This window comes from Rissa tridactyla, chromosome 10, assembly GCF_028500815.1.
Source record: "Rissa tridactyla isolate bRisTri1 chromosome 10, bRisTri1.patW.cur.20221130, whole genome shotgun sequence".
Classification (NCBI taxonomy): Eukaryota; Metazoa; Chordata; class Aves; order Charadriiformes; family Laridae; genus Rissa; species Rissa tridactyla.
This window is the reverse complement of record NC_071475.1, coordinates 12,667,870-12,680,967: the sequence shown is the minus strand read 5'-3', so window position 1 is coordinate 12,680,967 and position 13,098 is coordinate 12,667,870. Positions and strand designations below refer to the sequence as shown.

At 42.8% G+C, this 13,098-nt stretch overlaps 1 protein-coding gene across 1 annotated transcript in view; it reads left to right on the top strand.

Annotated features, from left to right (window-relative positions):
• The first annotated feature begins 498 nt into the window (after positions 1 to 498).
• Positions 499 to 13,098, top strand: part of LOC128915792 (contactin-3-like) — a 113,483-nt gene continuing 100,883 nt past the window's right edge. The window contains exon 1 of the mRNA XM_054216568.1: positions 499 to 588. The gene's annotated coding sequence lies outside the window, so the exon portion shown is untranslated. The remainder of the gene's footprint in view (positions 589 to 13,098) is intronic.

The following is a 13,098-nucleotide window of genomic DNA, read 5'->3' as shown; positions in this document are numbered from 1 at the left end:
ATACTGCGATCAGCTCGAGCCAGATTCAATAAAACCTCCATCCGGCTCCTGCACAGAGACCTACGTGAACCTGACTCTTTTCCTGGGCTTCCAGCCCAGAAAGTAGACGGCAGCTTTTATTTAAGCTCTCAGGCGTCAACTCTCTCCGTCCACACGGAGCCGGCCCAGCCTCAGCGGGACGGGGCAGCCCCGGCTCGGCCCCTCCCGCTGCGGCACCGCCTTTTACCCGCTTCTCCCCGCCGACCCGCCCCAGGGGCTTCACACCGCCCAGGGGAAAATCTAGCGGAGCTTCCCCGGCCTCTCTGGGGAGCCACCGCCATCCTTGGCTGGGTTGGGCTCGGCCGGGCCCGGCCCGGCCCAGCCCAGCCCAGCCGGGCCCGGCGCGGCCCCCGGGCGCTGAGGGAGCGGGTGGGCGGAGAGGAGGCCGGGCCCTGCCCGCCCCGCCCCGCCGCCTGAAGCGCGGCGCTTCGCCGCTCCAGAAGAGGCGCAGGGCGCTGCGGGAGCGGCGGGATTACAGCGGGTGGCTCGGCGGGGACGGGTTGTGGCCAGGCTCGGTTTGCCGGCGAGGAGGATCGGCAGTGGCTTGAGGTAGGGCAACTTCGGGGAACAAAGTTGGGGCTGGGTCCCTGCCCGGCGGTCGCGGCTGAGGGGAGCGGTGTGGCGGAGGGCTTCCCGCCGCGCCGAGCCCCCCGCGCCCGGCTTCCCCTCAGCCCTCCCGCCCCGGGGCGGCCGCTTGGTGGGAGCCCTAGTTGGCGGCGGAGCCGGGGGGAGCGGGGCTGGTCCTCGGCTGCTGCCGGGGGAAGCGTCTCCGGCTGGGATGGCAGCCGGCATCGGCTGAGGGGCGCGATCGGCCGCGGAGAGGGGTCCCTGCCTGGGCTGGGGTCGGTGCGGTCGGTGCCCCGCTGCCTACAGCACGGTGCGGAAAACAAGGCTCGTCCAGGTAAGGCGCGCTTGGTGCCTGCTCCCGCAAGCGCACCGCTGCGCTCCGCCTGATTGATGTCCGCTAATTGCATTAGCGAGGTACCTCTCCCGCCCGGCTGCGCGGCGCGGAGCCGCTGCCCGGCTTCCAGCCCCTCTCCTGCCCGCTGCCCGGCCGCGCTCCCGGAGCCGGGGGAGTGCCCGGCAGCTGCGCTGGCGCTTGAAAACTGTTGGAAATCTCCAGGTTTGCACGTTTGTTCTCTCCTACACGAAAATTGTTTTAAGCGAATCTGGAGTTACTCAAGTTCTGAAGCTGTGCTTCTTTGGCTTTGCGTTTAATTAAGTGCTAATAATTGTCTCAAATTCAAGAACGTGAGTGTATGAGCTTTTTCTCCCCTCTCTCTGATGTCGGTGGGAATGCTGGCGTGTTGGTTTAAAGAAAAACAAAAAACAACCCACTCCGGTGAAGGCTCTTTGAAAAGCTTTTTCTTTTTTCCTCTGGAATAATGGCTTTGCTCTTTCTGTGCGTCATTTGTTGACCGTTCGATTTCCACTGAATTCTGACAAAACCAGAACTTTCCCATTAGACATGGCGGGGGGCGGGGGGGAAGATTGAGCTGGATGGGAAGTTTCCGTGGTATCTTTCCTGGTGTAGCTGGCGGTGACATGGCTCGGCACAGCCGATGGCTTTGCTCTCCCTCTGTGCCGGCAGCTCTCTGCCATAGACTCGCCGCAGGTTTGACGTGCTCTGGTGTTCATTCTTTAACTAGCAATTTGCCTTCTCTTTTGGAACTTCTTGGTTTTTATTTCTGATTCATTGGGTCTGAGCTGCTGATGTCCCCAGTATCACTATGTGACCTTGCTGGCAATTAAGTATGATGCCTGGCTGTGATTAACCTAAATCCAAGCACCATTTTGTTCTATGTGTCGGAGAGAGATCAGTCCATTTCTGATGTGAAATGATCCAGCAATAGCCTTGGGTGCTAACTGGTTAGTCATGATTACCTTACTGATGACATTGACACACACAAAATCACTAGCATACTGATTTTTAGTTGTCCTTAAAGTGCTTGTTTTACACAAAGGGAAAGAATGTCAATATTTTTATTATGAGTGCAAAAACATAGAAATAAAAATCAAGACCTTATGAAGGACAAGCAAACTCTCCAAACTATTGACTGCGGTATTTTGCAAGAGAAACTTGAACAACAGCTGAAGCTGCATGCCAGGTTTGTTCAGTGATATAATTTTTTAATGTCTATGGAAGTTATGAGCAAACTATTGAAATTAATAATGGAAATGCTAAACTAACTTTCAGGCATTGAGAGTGTATTGCTTCTCCTTGTGGAATTATTCCAGAAAGTTATTTATTATGCAAGAGTTTCCATAATAATCTGGCAGATGAATTTGTGAAAACATTTGAGGAAAATGGTTTAGGGAACATGTATAATTGTTACTAAAAATGCAGCTGACTTGATGTTGGGGCTGCAATTTTAAAGACATGTTGATGCCCTGCGGTTCTTCCCTGTGATGGGAGCTCTCTATCCTGCTACGCAGGCACTTATCAGGGCACTTACAGGCTTTCTAGTATTTTTACTTCTCTATTAATCTTGGCATATCCTTGCACTAGGAATGAAGTACAGGCTTTGAGCTGGAATGTTCGTGTTTCCTGTGTATATAAAGCAGTAGGAGGTGCCGCTCGGGTCCGTGTTTTCAGAGCAGGGGGTCTGCACGTTGGTGCTGGCAATTGGTACAGAATTTTTCCAAAGTTGGTTTTGCAGACAGTCACCCGATGAATGGAACACTGGGTAGGTGTTGCCTAATTAAACTGCAATTTTTTACGTTAAGGGATGTAACTAGACTTTTTTGAGAAAGCCTGCGGGATTTGGAGCCGCTGCGGAGCGGTGGCAAGCTCTGGCCCTGCACGTAATTCCTGTAGCTCTGGCAGTCATTCAGTTCCGATGCTGGTGACCTTAGCATCTTACACAGAAATCCATGTGTGTATCTAGTTGGCTGCATGCTTTGCAAATCCCTGGGCTTGCAGATTTACAGATATGTGTGTTATGGACCTGCCAAAACAACTTGTTCTTAAAATTCCTAAAGAGCGGGTCACTGTAGCTACCTAATGATGCTGTGTTTTCATGTTGCTGTCCTTTAATGTTTGTATTGGAGTTTCCCCTGACAAATAAACGTTTCCAACCACTCGTGCAGGGCGGATGGTGTTGAATTGTTGTGTTTTTTTGAGCTGTCTTTCGTTTTCTGCCACATCTTTATATTCTTTGGTATTGTAATGGGAAATTTCTGTAAATAGGTTCAATCTTTTCACTTTTCTTCCTGGAAGAGACTGAGTCTTACAAGTGACTTAAGCCAGTGGTTTTATATGAATGTAAGTGCTTATCAGGGTCTACTTTGGTACTAGAAGACGCTGTTTAACTGCAGGCTGCAAACAAGATTTTTCACTCACTTGGAACAATGAAAGGCAAAGGTTGCGTGATGCTGCTGTCTGTGAGGAGCCAACAAGCCTACAGAGAGAGGGAAGTTGTTATTGATGATGAGGAGTGACTATGGCTGGTGGTGAGTATCCCACCTGAGCACAAAACTGACTTCGGATTACTTGAGAAATAAGTACAAGATGGGGCTTGATTTACTAGAAAATGTAAGGAAAATGAGAAGTCTGTTCATCTGTAAAGTTACTTTTTGTGTGTGCTAGTTTTCATCCTTCTTGGTGCTGACTTTGGCAGCCAGATCTATCTTGTTCTGATATTATATATATATATAACCTTCTAGTTCATATTTGGAAACTAGTGATCACTAGATGATAGTCACCTGAGATGCATGCATGCATTGAAGTTGAACAGTACTAAAATTACAAGTGATGGGAAATGACTTACTCAGGGGACAGCTGTGATGAATGCATTGCTTAAGCTCATGTTGTACGTGGATGATGTCAAGATGGATTAAATGGCAAGATACTTTGAAATCAACTTTTGTTTAAAGATGTTTAGAGATTTATTTTGGTTTTTCAAGACTGCTACAGAAACGGTCTCTGGAAATGGAGGAGGAAAAGACTTGATTTGATGCTCATGCTCTGAAATGATTTCCCTGTTGCTGCTATCCTTACAAAACATATCTGCGGTGACAGTAAGTCCTTCTCCAGGGTTTTTTGGGGGGTGTTGGGTTTTTTTTTTGGTTGATGTTCTCACCCACACCCCCCTCCCCATCCTTTTCAGCTCTACAACTTAAATTTCCCTCAGAGGCAGCCTCTTCCAGCCAAAACAGGGAAAGATCAGTCAGTGATTATCCCAATTAAAAGCAATTAAAATGCAGAAACATGAAGTTGATAGAGCTGCAGTCTTCTCTTATGCTAACATCTCCACCTTTGATTTAGTGAAGCTATTTAAGAGTCATAGCCCTAATGTCTCAATCTAGATTTGAATATCCATGCTTTATAGCATGTGGTGTAGGAGAGCATTAGAGGAAAAAATTAAAGAATCATCAGTGATACCTTGTAATGTGCCATAACATAGGGAACAATTAGGTAAAGGCTGCAGGTTCGCATAAACTGAGAAGTACTTCCCTGTTTACAGGTGCTCAAAAGGCCACATTGTTCTCCCCTCCATTGAAACAGATGAAAACCAGATCAAAGTTGATGGCCTTTTAAACTGAAGTGTATCCAGCAGTGTGCTGTTTGGATAACAAAAATGGGAGTGGGGAAAAAAAAAAAACAAACCCAAAACCCTTGACTGCAGTCAATTTAAATTACTATACATAGATGTTTGGGGCTTTTTTTTAGTGTGCTGTTTAATACAAAGAAAAGAGGAGCTAATATAGAATGAAGGGAAGTAGCAGGAGTTCAGAAAAATCTTATGGATTCTTAGTCTTGTTCTTGATTGAATGAAGAAAGAAGGTGGTGGCAGGTGGTGAAATAATGCAGATAGTTGGTCTTATTTTGTGTCAAGCTGAAATATTTGTGTTGACTTTTGGTCTGAGAAAAGATCAATTAAAATACAGCTCATGATGTATATAGCATTGGCTTTATTTGAAAGAGCAGTTAGTTTTATACTCTTTTAAAGTTTAACTTTTCAAATATATTGAAGTATAGTGTTATTCCTTAAAAATCAATGATACTTTCATTTTGCATAGCTGATTTGGAATTTTTTTCCGAACTATAACTTTTAAGTATATTTCTCTTGGAAAAATATATGTGCTGATCAATGTAAAGAATAATTAACTGGCAAAGTTGCTACATTTCCAGCTGAGCGGAAGAGCTGTCAGAGCTACTGAAGCTATGATCAACCCTGAAAAATCATGTCTGCAGCCTACTTGCGCTCTCCTGGAGAAACTTGCATAGTGAGAACGGATGGTATTTGAAACCAGGACATGTATTTTAGTATTTTGTTAGTCCTGATTGCACACAGGAGAAACTTTGCCTGTGTTTGCAGTGTTTGACTGTGAATCATGAAGCATTTAAAATACATACTGCAAAGCTACCTATATGGTATGCCCACAGAAAATGACATGCAGCAACATGGGCTGTAAAAGACTTGAGCAGAGATGATGAGACTTGCCTGGGAGGTTCTTATTGATCGGTCAGTTATTGGGTGCTGAAAAATACAGGAATAAATTTTTTTCCATGGGAGAGTTGTATTGTGAACTCACACCCTAGTGCACCCAACTCAGGCAAGTATTTTTTGTGAACTTGTTTGCTCTGAGGTACTCACAGTGATAGGTTAGAGTTGTTGGGGTTTTTTTTTCTTTAAATATTGTAAATAAGCAATTTTTTGTCAGAGAGACTAATTCCAGACAGTCAGACTGACGTTTATGGTTATGAAGAGCATACTTTTGAAATTTAACAGTTGGCTGTTGTGTCTTTTTTTTTTTTTCCTGAGCTGTTATCTACTTTATTTCTTGTGTCTGGAAGTCTTGCTGTTGAACCTAAACACTGAAGGAAAAAAAAAAAAACAAAAGACAGCACACCCAAAATCAAAAAACCAACCAACCAAAAAAAAAGGCTCGTTCTTTCTGGTGTTCTGCTGTGATGGGCAGAGGGCAGGCTTGAGGGTCTCTGTAATACAGTGTATATTATTCAAATTTCTGACCTGCAGTTTGAAGGGAAAAACACATACTCTGATGACAAGGACTTAATAAGTGTGAGCATGAAGGAGCTTAGAAAATCTTAGGGCAAGTGAAATCTGCCTTACAAGACAGTGCCCCCAACCTCCCTGTCACCCTGGGGGCCCATGTGCTGCTGGTACATTGCAATTCCAACAGCTGAGGATGAGCAAGGCTCTTATGCTGCACCTCTACCCAGGTGTGTGTCTGGTGGTGGCAGGTGTCTCTCTGCTATTCTGATTGCAGCTCATTTGCAGCAAAAGTCTAGAATGATTAAACTGGTCCAGCTGTTACAAATTAGTTCCTCCATACTATGTTTAAATGAAGAAAATGAAATAAAGCAATTTTTTTTTACCATACTAAGCCACCTGTGTAGCCTCGTGCTGAGGAGGCTGTGGAGTGGAGACCTGTTCTGCTCGAGTGAGGTCTGGTGGACACAGCGCGAGAAGCAGCAGAGACATTGGGTATGGGCAGGTTTTGTATCATATTACTATAGATCTATTCCTATGTGCTGTTTCTTTGGTTTTGAGATGTACAGCTGAGGAAAGACACACTTGTACATTCAATTACAATGGGAAAGTGAGAAATCTTGAATTTTACTGTAGTTTTAAAATTTTGAGCTTCACTGAAAATTTATGGTTAAATACAGATTACTTTGCTACCTGCATTTTAATCCAAGCAGTAATGGGCCACCCTGGTGTTAATTGTTTTAAAAAATGTTCTCCCTATTCCTGTTTTTTGTTTATTGACTTATTTTTTTTTGGTTTTTTGTTTGGTGTTTTGTTTTTTTTTTTAAAATCATACTGTAGCGCTGCTGAAATAACAGTGCCATGTTTGTAATTTGGGGAGTGTGTTTCAGCTCAATAGGCCTTGACAATTCTGAAGAGTGTTATCGCTCAACATATTTAGGTCTTTTATGAAATTTAAAATGTAATAAATTACAGCAGTTTGTAGCTGTAAACCTCTCTTTAGAGTAAATTGGTGGGGAATATCAACTGGTTTTCCACAATCTGACTTAATGTAAAGCATGGCCAGCATCCCTTTTGCTTGTACTGAGGTCAGGGCAATCATTTTCAGCGTACTGCACTACTTGACTACATAAGGAGCAATCCTGTCTAATCCAGTCCAGAGCGGGTCAGCAAATGATAAATTTTGTTTAGCTTGCAAGCATACTGATTTTCACAGTTCATTTACAGAAGAATCGTGTATCTCTGCATTTGAAGATGCTCCATTTGTTGAAGTCAGTGTCTCTTAGCATTCCCAGTGAAATGTGTGAGATGAAAAATACTGTTTTAATGGCATATTATTGTGGAGATGTTTGTACATGGAGAAACTGGTAAACCAGACTCATATGGTTGATGCAGAAGCCATAATTTACTTTTCCTGATTATAATCAAATGTTTTGATTTCATCCTGGTTTCTGAAGGCTTATTGCAGTCACGTGGATGTGTGTCTGTCCTGCTGGTCAAGACAGTCTGTTTCTAAAACTAGGAACAGGGTATTTTTTTTGCTATTACCCAACCACTTACTGGTGCCCTCACTGAGAGGGAAGTACAAGCATCAGGGTGACCCTGACATAGGTAGTAACTCTTGGTGGTCCTGATCTTGTAGGTGCAGGACAGTAAGACTCTCCTGGGTGGTGGGACTGTGTTGGTAGAATATAGATTTGCAGGATTACATGCAGTTTTTACATCAAAACTTCATGACTAAAATGTCAGCATTTACTGTGATGATTTTTTTTCCCCTCTATTTAAATGGTAACTTTTTTGGTGCTTGCTGCTCCAAGTGTAGTGGAGGTCGTTGTGCGTGCAAAGTTGAGGTTATGAGTGGGAGGAAAGCTCTGTTCAGCATCCTGGGTTATTTAACATCTCAGCCAAGCGTGTTGATGTAGGTTGTAAATGACAATAAAAAGAAAAGGCTGTATATGCAAGTATGTTTTCCTAGGGTAATTTATAAAGCAGAGGATAGGTTGATAACATTTCTGCTAGGTCACTGCTTGACCACCAGTACTTCTTTCCCACTGAAGTGCGTTATGCCCTGGGAACATGCTCCTGGACAATTAAATAATAGTAAAATATTTGTTGCATTCTTTAAAAATAAATGCTCTAAAGAAACCTAGCACAGTGATTGAGAGCTATTAGCATATGTACCATCACATACGTGCATGCACTTTGAGTCCTTCCCTTCCATTATTAAGATCAGTAGAATTCACTTTATGTTCTTACCCATAGTATTTCAAGTCTGAGCATCCAAATGCTGTGGAAAATAGTGGTGAACGTTAACTCAGTCCTTCAGAAGTGTTATGGAAAAACTCATTTATCTTTCAGGTTATTCTGTTGAGTTTTATGTCTGTGGTTAAATATTTTGTTGAAGGAAATGGTATTGTTCATTGCAATGACAGCCCAGAGGGTGTCTTTTAATAATTCAAAATAATTGCTGCAATCGATATACAATTTAAAAACAACAGGATTTATAAATGTAATGGTATGAGTAGTGTAGGATAGTGATTATATATGTAATTATTGCATATTATTGAAATACTGCAGGTTTGAAGGTGGGATTTTCCTGGCATATCCATAGTTATGTAAGAGCACTGTGTTAAGTAAGGATCTTCCCTAACTTCTGTTGGCAGCAGTTGTCTCCTTGACCATGTGTTTCTTTCTGGAAGCTTACGGTTAGCTGGTGAGGAGGATTTCTCTGGGCGGTGATGTAGTTCGAGCCCTGGAGTGGATGTGCAGCAGTGATGCCAGGAGGAAAGCTCACTTCTGCAGGTGGGGCAGGATCTTGGGGCTGTAACAGGAGCACCTCTCTCTTGCTGTAAAGCAATTAAATAACACTGTAAAGTTTCTTATTGTTGCTTACCTAGCAGAAAACAGGGCTTTCTTAAAACAGTCTCATTAAAGAGGACAGTACTATGCTAACACTTAGCATTTCTTGAGGTGATGGAAAAGGACTTTGTTCCAACAACGCTTTGGCTGTTAAGTCCTTCCATCCACTCTTTTCCATGCCATCTTCTCTAAAATTTGGTCCCTTTGAATACTCAAGGAGGTGATAGTTGCAGAGAAACCAGAAGTGTATTAAAAGGAACAGCTGGTGTTCTTCATTTCTTCTCCTGCTGCCAACCATGGCTGGTGAGAAGGGCGAATCAAGGGCATGGTCACAGAAGGGAGGCTGTTCCCATGAAGGCTGCCCTTCATCGCAACCTTTCGACTGCCCTGAACATCCAGAATGATGTAAAAAGAACCTGTTGCCAGTCCAGCATGGTGGTGGGATGCCCCATTTCAAGCAGTGTGCTCAAATCTGCTTGTGAGGAACTGATTGTGGAGGGAAGGAGCAGAGCTGAGTTCAGGCTGGAATCAGCCTTTTAATCTTTATGGTGTGGGTTGGACTTTTTTGTTGTTGTGGCTCTTAAATTTTTTTTTTTCTTACAACGAAGTATATGCCTGAATAATTTGTAGGCCACTGTTCCCATTTTGAATTACAAGGGCACAATATTATAAATACTTGCCCTTGAAACATATGTGAACTTATTAAGCACTAATAATTTCTCTGTCACGTTGATCTGCACTGAATTTAGGTTTCACTTCATTGGTCCTTACAGTGGAATTGTTAATGATATCAGTTGTTTCCTTTTAACCTTGAGATTTAAGAATATATTCCCTTAGAGTTATTAAAAGGCAATTGAAAACATTTGCATTGAAAACATTTGTGCTACATCACAGGGGGATATATTTAAACATTGATTGATTGAAGTTACAACAAGAGAGTAGCCTTGCTGCTTTTGAAAGTCACCTGTTAAGTAAGCCCTGGTTTTGAGCATTGGTACTGGCTTCTGGACCGTTCATGTCTGCATCTGGCTTTTTAGGAAAACTCCTAATGTTTTTGTACATGAATTGGCGTTTGTTGTACACTAGGGCTGGCTCCAACTTTTTCCTTTCCATCTGTCCTGGTTTTTCCTTGTGTTGACTAAATACATGGAGTGTGTTTTTTGACTGTACAGATAAATGTATGAAAATGAGTATGTGCTTTGGGCAGTCTAGGTGGAAAGGATTGGTTTTGTAACTTCTCTCCTCTCTTTTGTATGAGGGTGCATTTAAATATGTAAATCAAATCATCTGTTAGCATAATGGCTTGTAAAGAGTAATGGATGTAATTTATTCAGGGTTTCTAAGTGCTTTCCTGTAACTGTCTTTCCGATGAAGCTGAAGCCACGAGATGCAGGGAATTGAAGCTTTCTCCAAGACCACAGATCAAGCCAGTAGGTGAATATTAATATCAGACTATCTTTTCCTTTCTTTCCTGTGCCTGGATCTTATGAACTGGACACTGTATGTAGTGGTTTAAATCAATGGCACACATTGCTGAACAATACCTCCAGAAGGTTCAGTGGAAGCCTCACTCAAGGCTGTTAGTAGTAAGTTGATCAACTTACAGCAGAGGAAGGGGAATCAGCAGCTGAGTTAAAAGGCAGACTCCTAACTTGATTTATTTTATGTTTGTTCTCCCATTTGTGAGCAGAAATACTTGACTTAGTAACTGATGTGTGGATTAACTGATAGATAAAAGGTTACATCTTATAGAAGCTCTGCTAAAAATCTTGCAGAATATGATCTGTGTGCTTGATTGTGGTGTTCTTTGCGTTTTCTTCTGTGGTCAACATCTTTTTAGTTTATGGAATTGGAAAACTCTAGAAGGTAAAGGTAATGACTCAGATATTTTGGGATCTTGAGGGAGACAATTTCTAAAGTATCCCAGTCCAGCACTTCAGGTAGCTATCTATATGTATTGAATGGAGAGGATGAGTGCCTACTGCCCTAAGCTTGGGGTATGATTGGGATAATATTTGCTACTCCCTAAAAATGAGATCCTGAATACTAAGTTGAGTGTAACTACTGGAGTGGGAGTGAGCACTAGTGAATGGAAATGGGGGAGAAATCTGTGTCGCTGTGTTTATGGATGAAATGAATGCTTAAAAAGATGATGCAAATGAGCAAATATGAAGAACTAAATACTTGGAATCGCTTTAAACACTGAGCACTGAAATATGCAGAAATGTTGGCGATGTGCAGATTGGCTGTATAGGGTTGGTAAATGTTTATCCTGTGGTCTGTGTAATCCTACTTATGGCAGATTACTTCAAACACATTAAGATCTCCTACAACGATGACTGAATTTTTAACCCTTTTAAAAGAACTTGCATGTAGCTCACAAACGTTGCAAAGAGCTGTTTGAGTTGTTACTTCATCTCTGCAGATGAGGAGACCTGGAGGGGTGAAGGAAGGTGCTGGTCATCAGTGGTGTAGTCAGGGGTGTTGTAAATTCCTGAGGGTTCACTGCAACTTGTCACCCACCCTGCTTCCCAGGGGAAAATGGTGTGTTAGTTAGTCTCATGATTATGAGTCTGTATCTGTAGGTGGAACAGGGACTGCTGCAGCACTTCAGTTTAGTGCCAACTCTTTTCTACCCTCTTTCCCAAGAGCCTCTTATCTTCTGGCGAGACACCTCTAGTCAGCCAGCAGGACACCCAGGCTTCCCCATGGATGGAGCAGGAGCTGAGGAGGGTGGCCAGGAGAAGCTCTCCTCTGATGATGAGGTACGACACAATACTGAGCCTCTCTGCTGAACCATCTGCTGGGATTTTTCTTTCTTTCCTTTTTTTTTTTTTAATGAAGCCTGAGAACATTAAAATGGAGAAGCGTTTGATTCTTCACTTAAAGTGAATTGATTTCTTTGTTTTATCTGTTCTTTAACCTGATTTAAAACAGACAAACTAGAACAACTTTAACAGGGGAGAGGTTTTATGTTTATCAGCCATATGGTATACTGGCTTTTTAATGTATCAGTTTTTAGCTCTCGCATTTTATCGTTAGGATTTTTCTTACCTCTTTTTCCATTAAATTCTGAAGGAAGCTGCCAAGGTCAGGAGGTTGCAGATGACAGTGCCATATTAAAAAGGGGAGGGGTAAGAGTTTACAGTAGAAATGAGAATTCTATCTAAAAATTTGCAAAACTCGTTAGTTGAGGCTGAGTGGTGGTGGAAAATAAGCATTGCCACATGTGTTTTGGAGTTTTTTCCCACTTCCAAGCGATGCACAAGAAATAAGTTTTTAAGTCTCCTGTATGTGCAGTCAGTGGTTTATAGGATAAAAAACAAAGCTAAAGCTTGCAGAAGAGGAGGAGGGTAAACAAAACTCATTTAGCAACCAGGAAGGAAGGAAATGTGGTTAAGAATAGAGGTAATTTAAATGAGTTGTTTAATCCCTTCTAGGTTTGAAAGATTTCTGGGATAATGAGTAAAAAGTTAGAGGTGCCTAAGTGACTTAGCTGTCTCCAAGCTATAATCCTTAAGTTCAGGGAGACATACAGAGGATCAAGTCACCTATCCCCCTAATAATGCCTTAATTTAGCCTGCATCAGCTCTTTGCCTTTGTTCATTGCAGGTCTGACAAATGGCTGTGCTGGCATCACCTAAGGAGTGAATAAGTAGGTGATGGTGTAGGCTAAATTAGCATTGCTCCTGAAAAAGCATCTGTGTAGCTCAACCCTCAAATTTTAAAGTGATCAATTCTGTTTGAGGGGAAAACCAGAACTCTAGTTCCTCAGGTTTGTAGTCCTTCATGTGAGGTCTCCAGCTGCGCAGTCCCTAGCGTCTGTTGGAGCATTTAAGCATATGCTTTTAGCAACACACAGTCCTTCAGATAAAGATTTATTGATTCTACAGAGACGTTCAAGGTATTCATTAGGTTTGTGGGCACATCATTAGTGGCATACGAAAAGCCTCTATTTGTATACTGAACTCCTTCCACCAGCAAAAAATACACGTTTTTGTTGTTGTGGACTAAAGATCTTATTGTTAGGGTTGGGTCCGATGACAGTTTAGGTGGGCCTGTACTTGGACCAGTGCTGGAGCCTACAGAAGTTGGGGAGCCCGGTGCCATGGCACACAGCCTTGATGAGTTCTGTTGCTGTCATCACCCAGCTGCAATGGAAGTGCACTTAAATGTCTTTTTCTTCTTGACAAGTTAAAGGGTAGCAGCTGCTCATGTGTGAAGCTTCTCCCATTGTTGG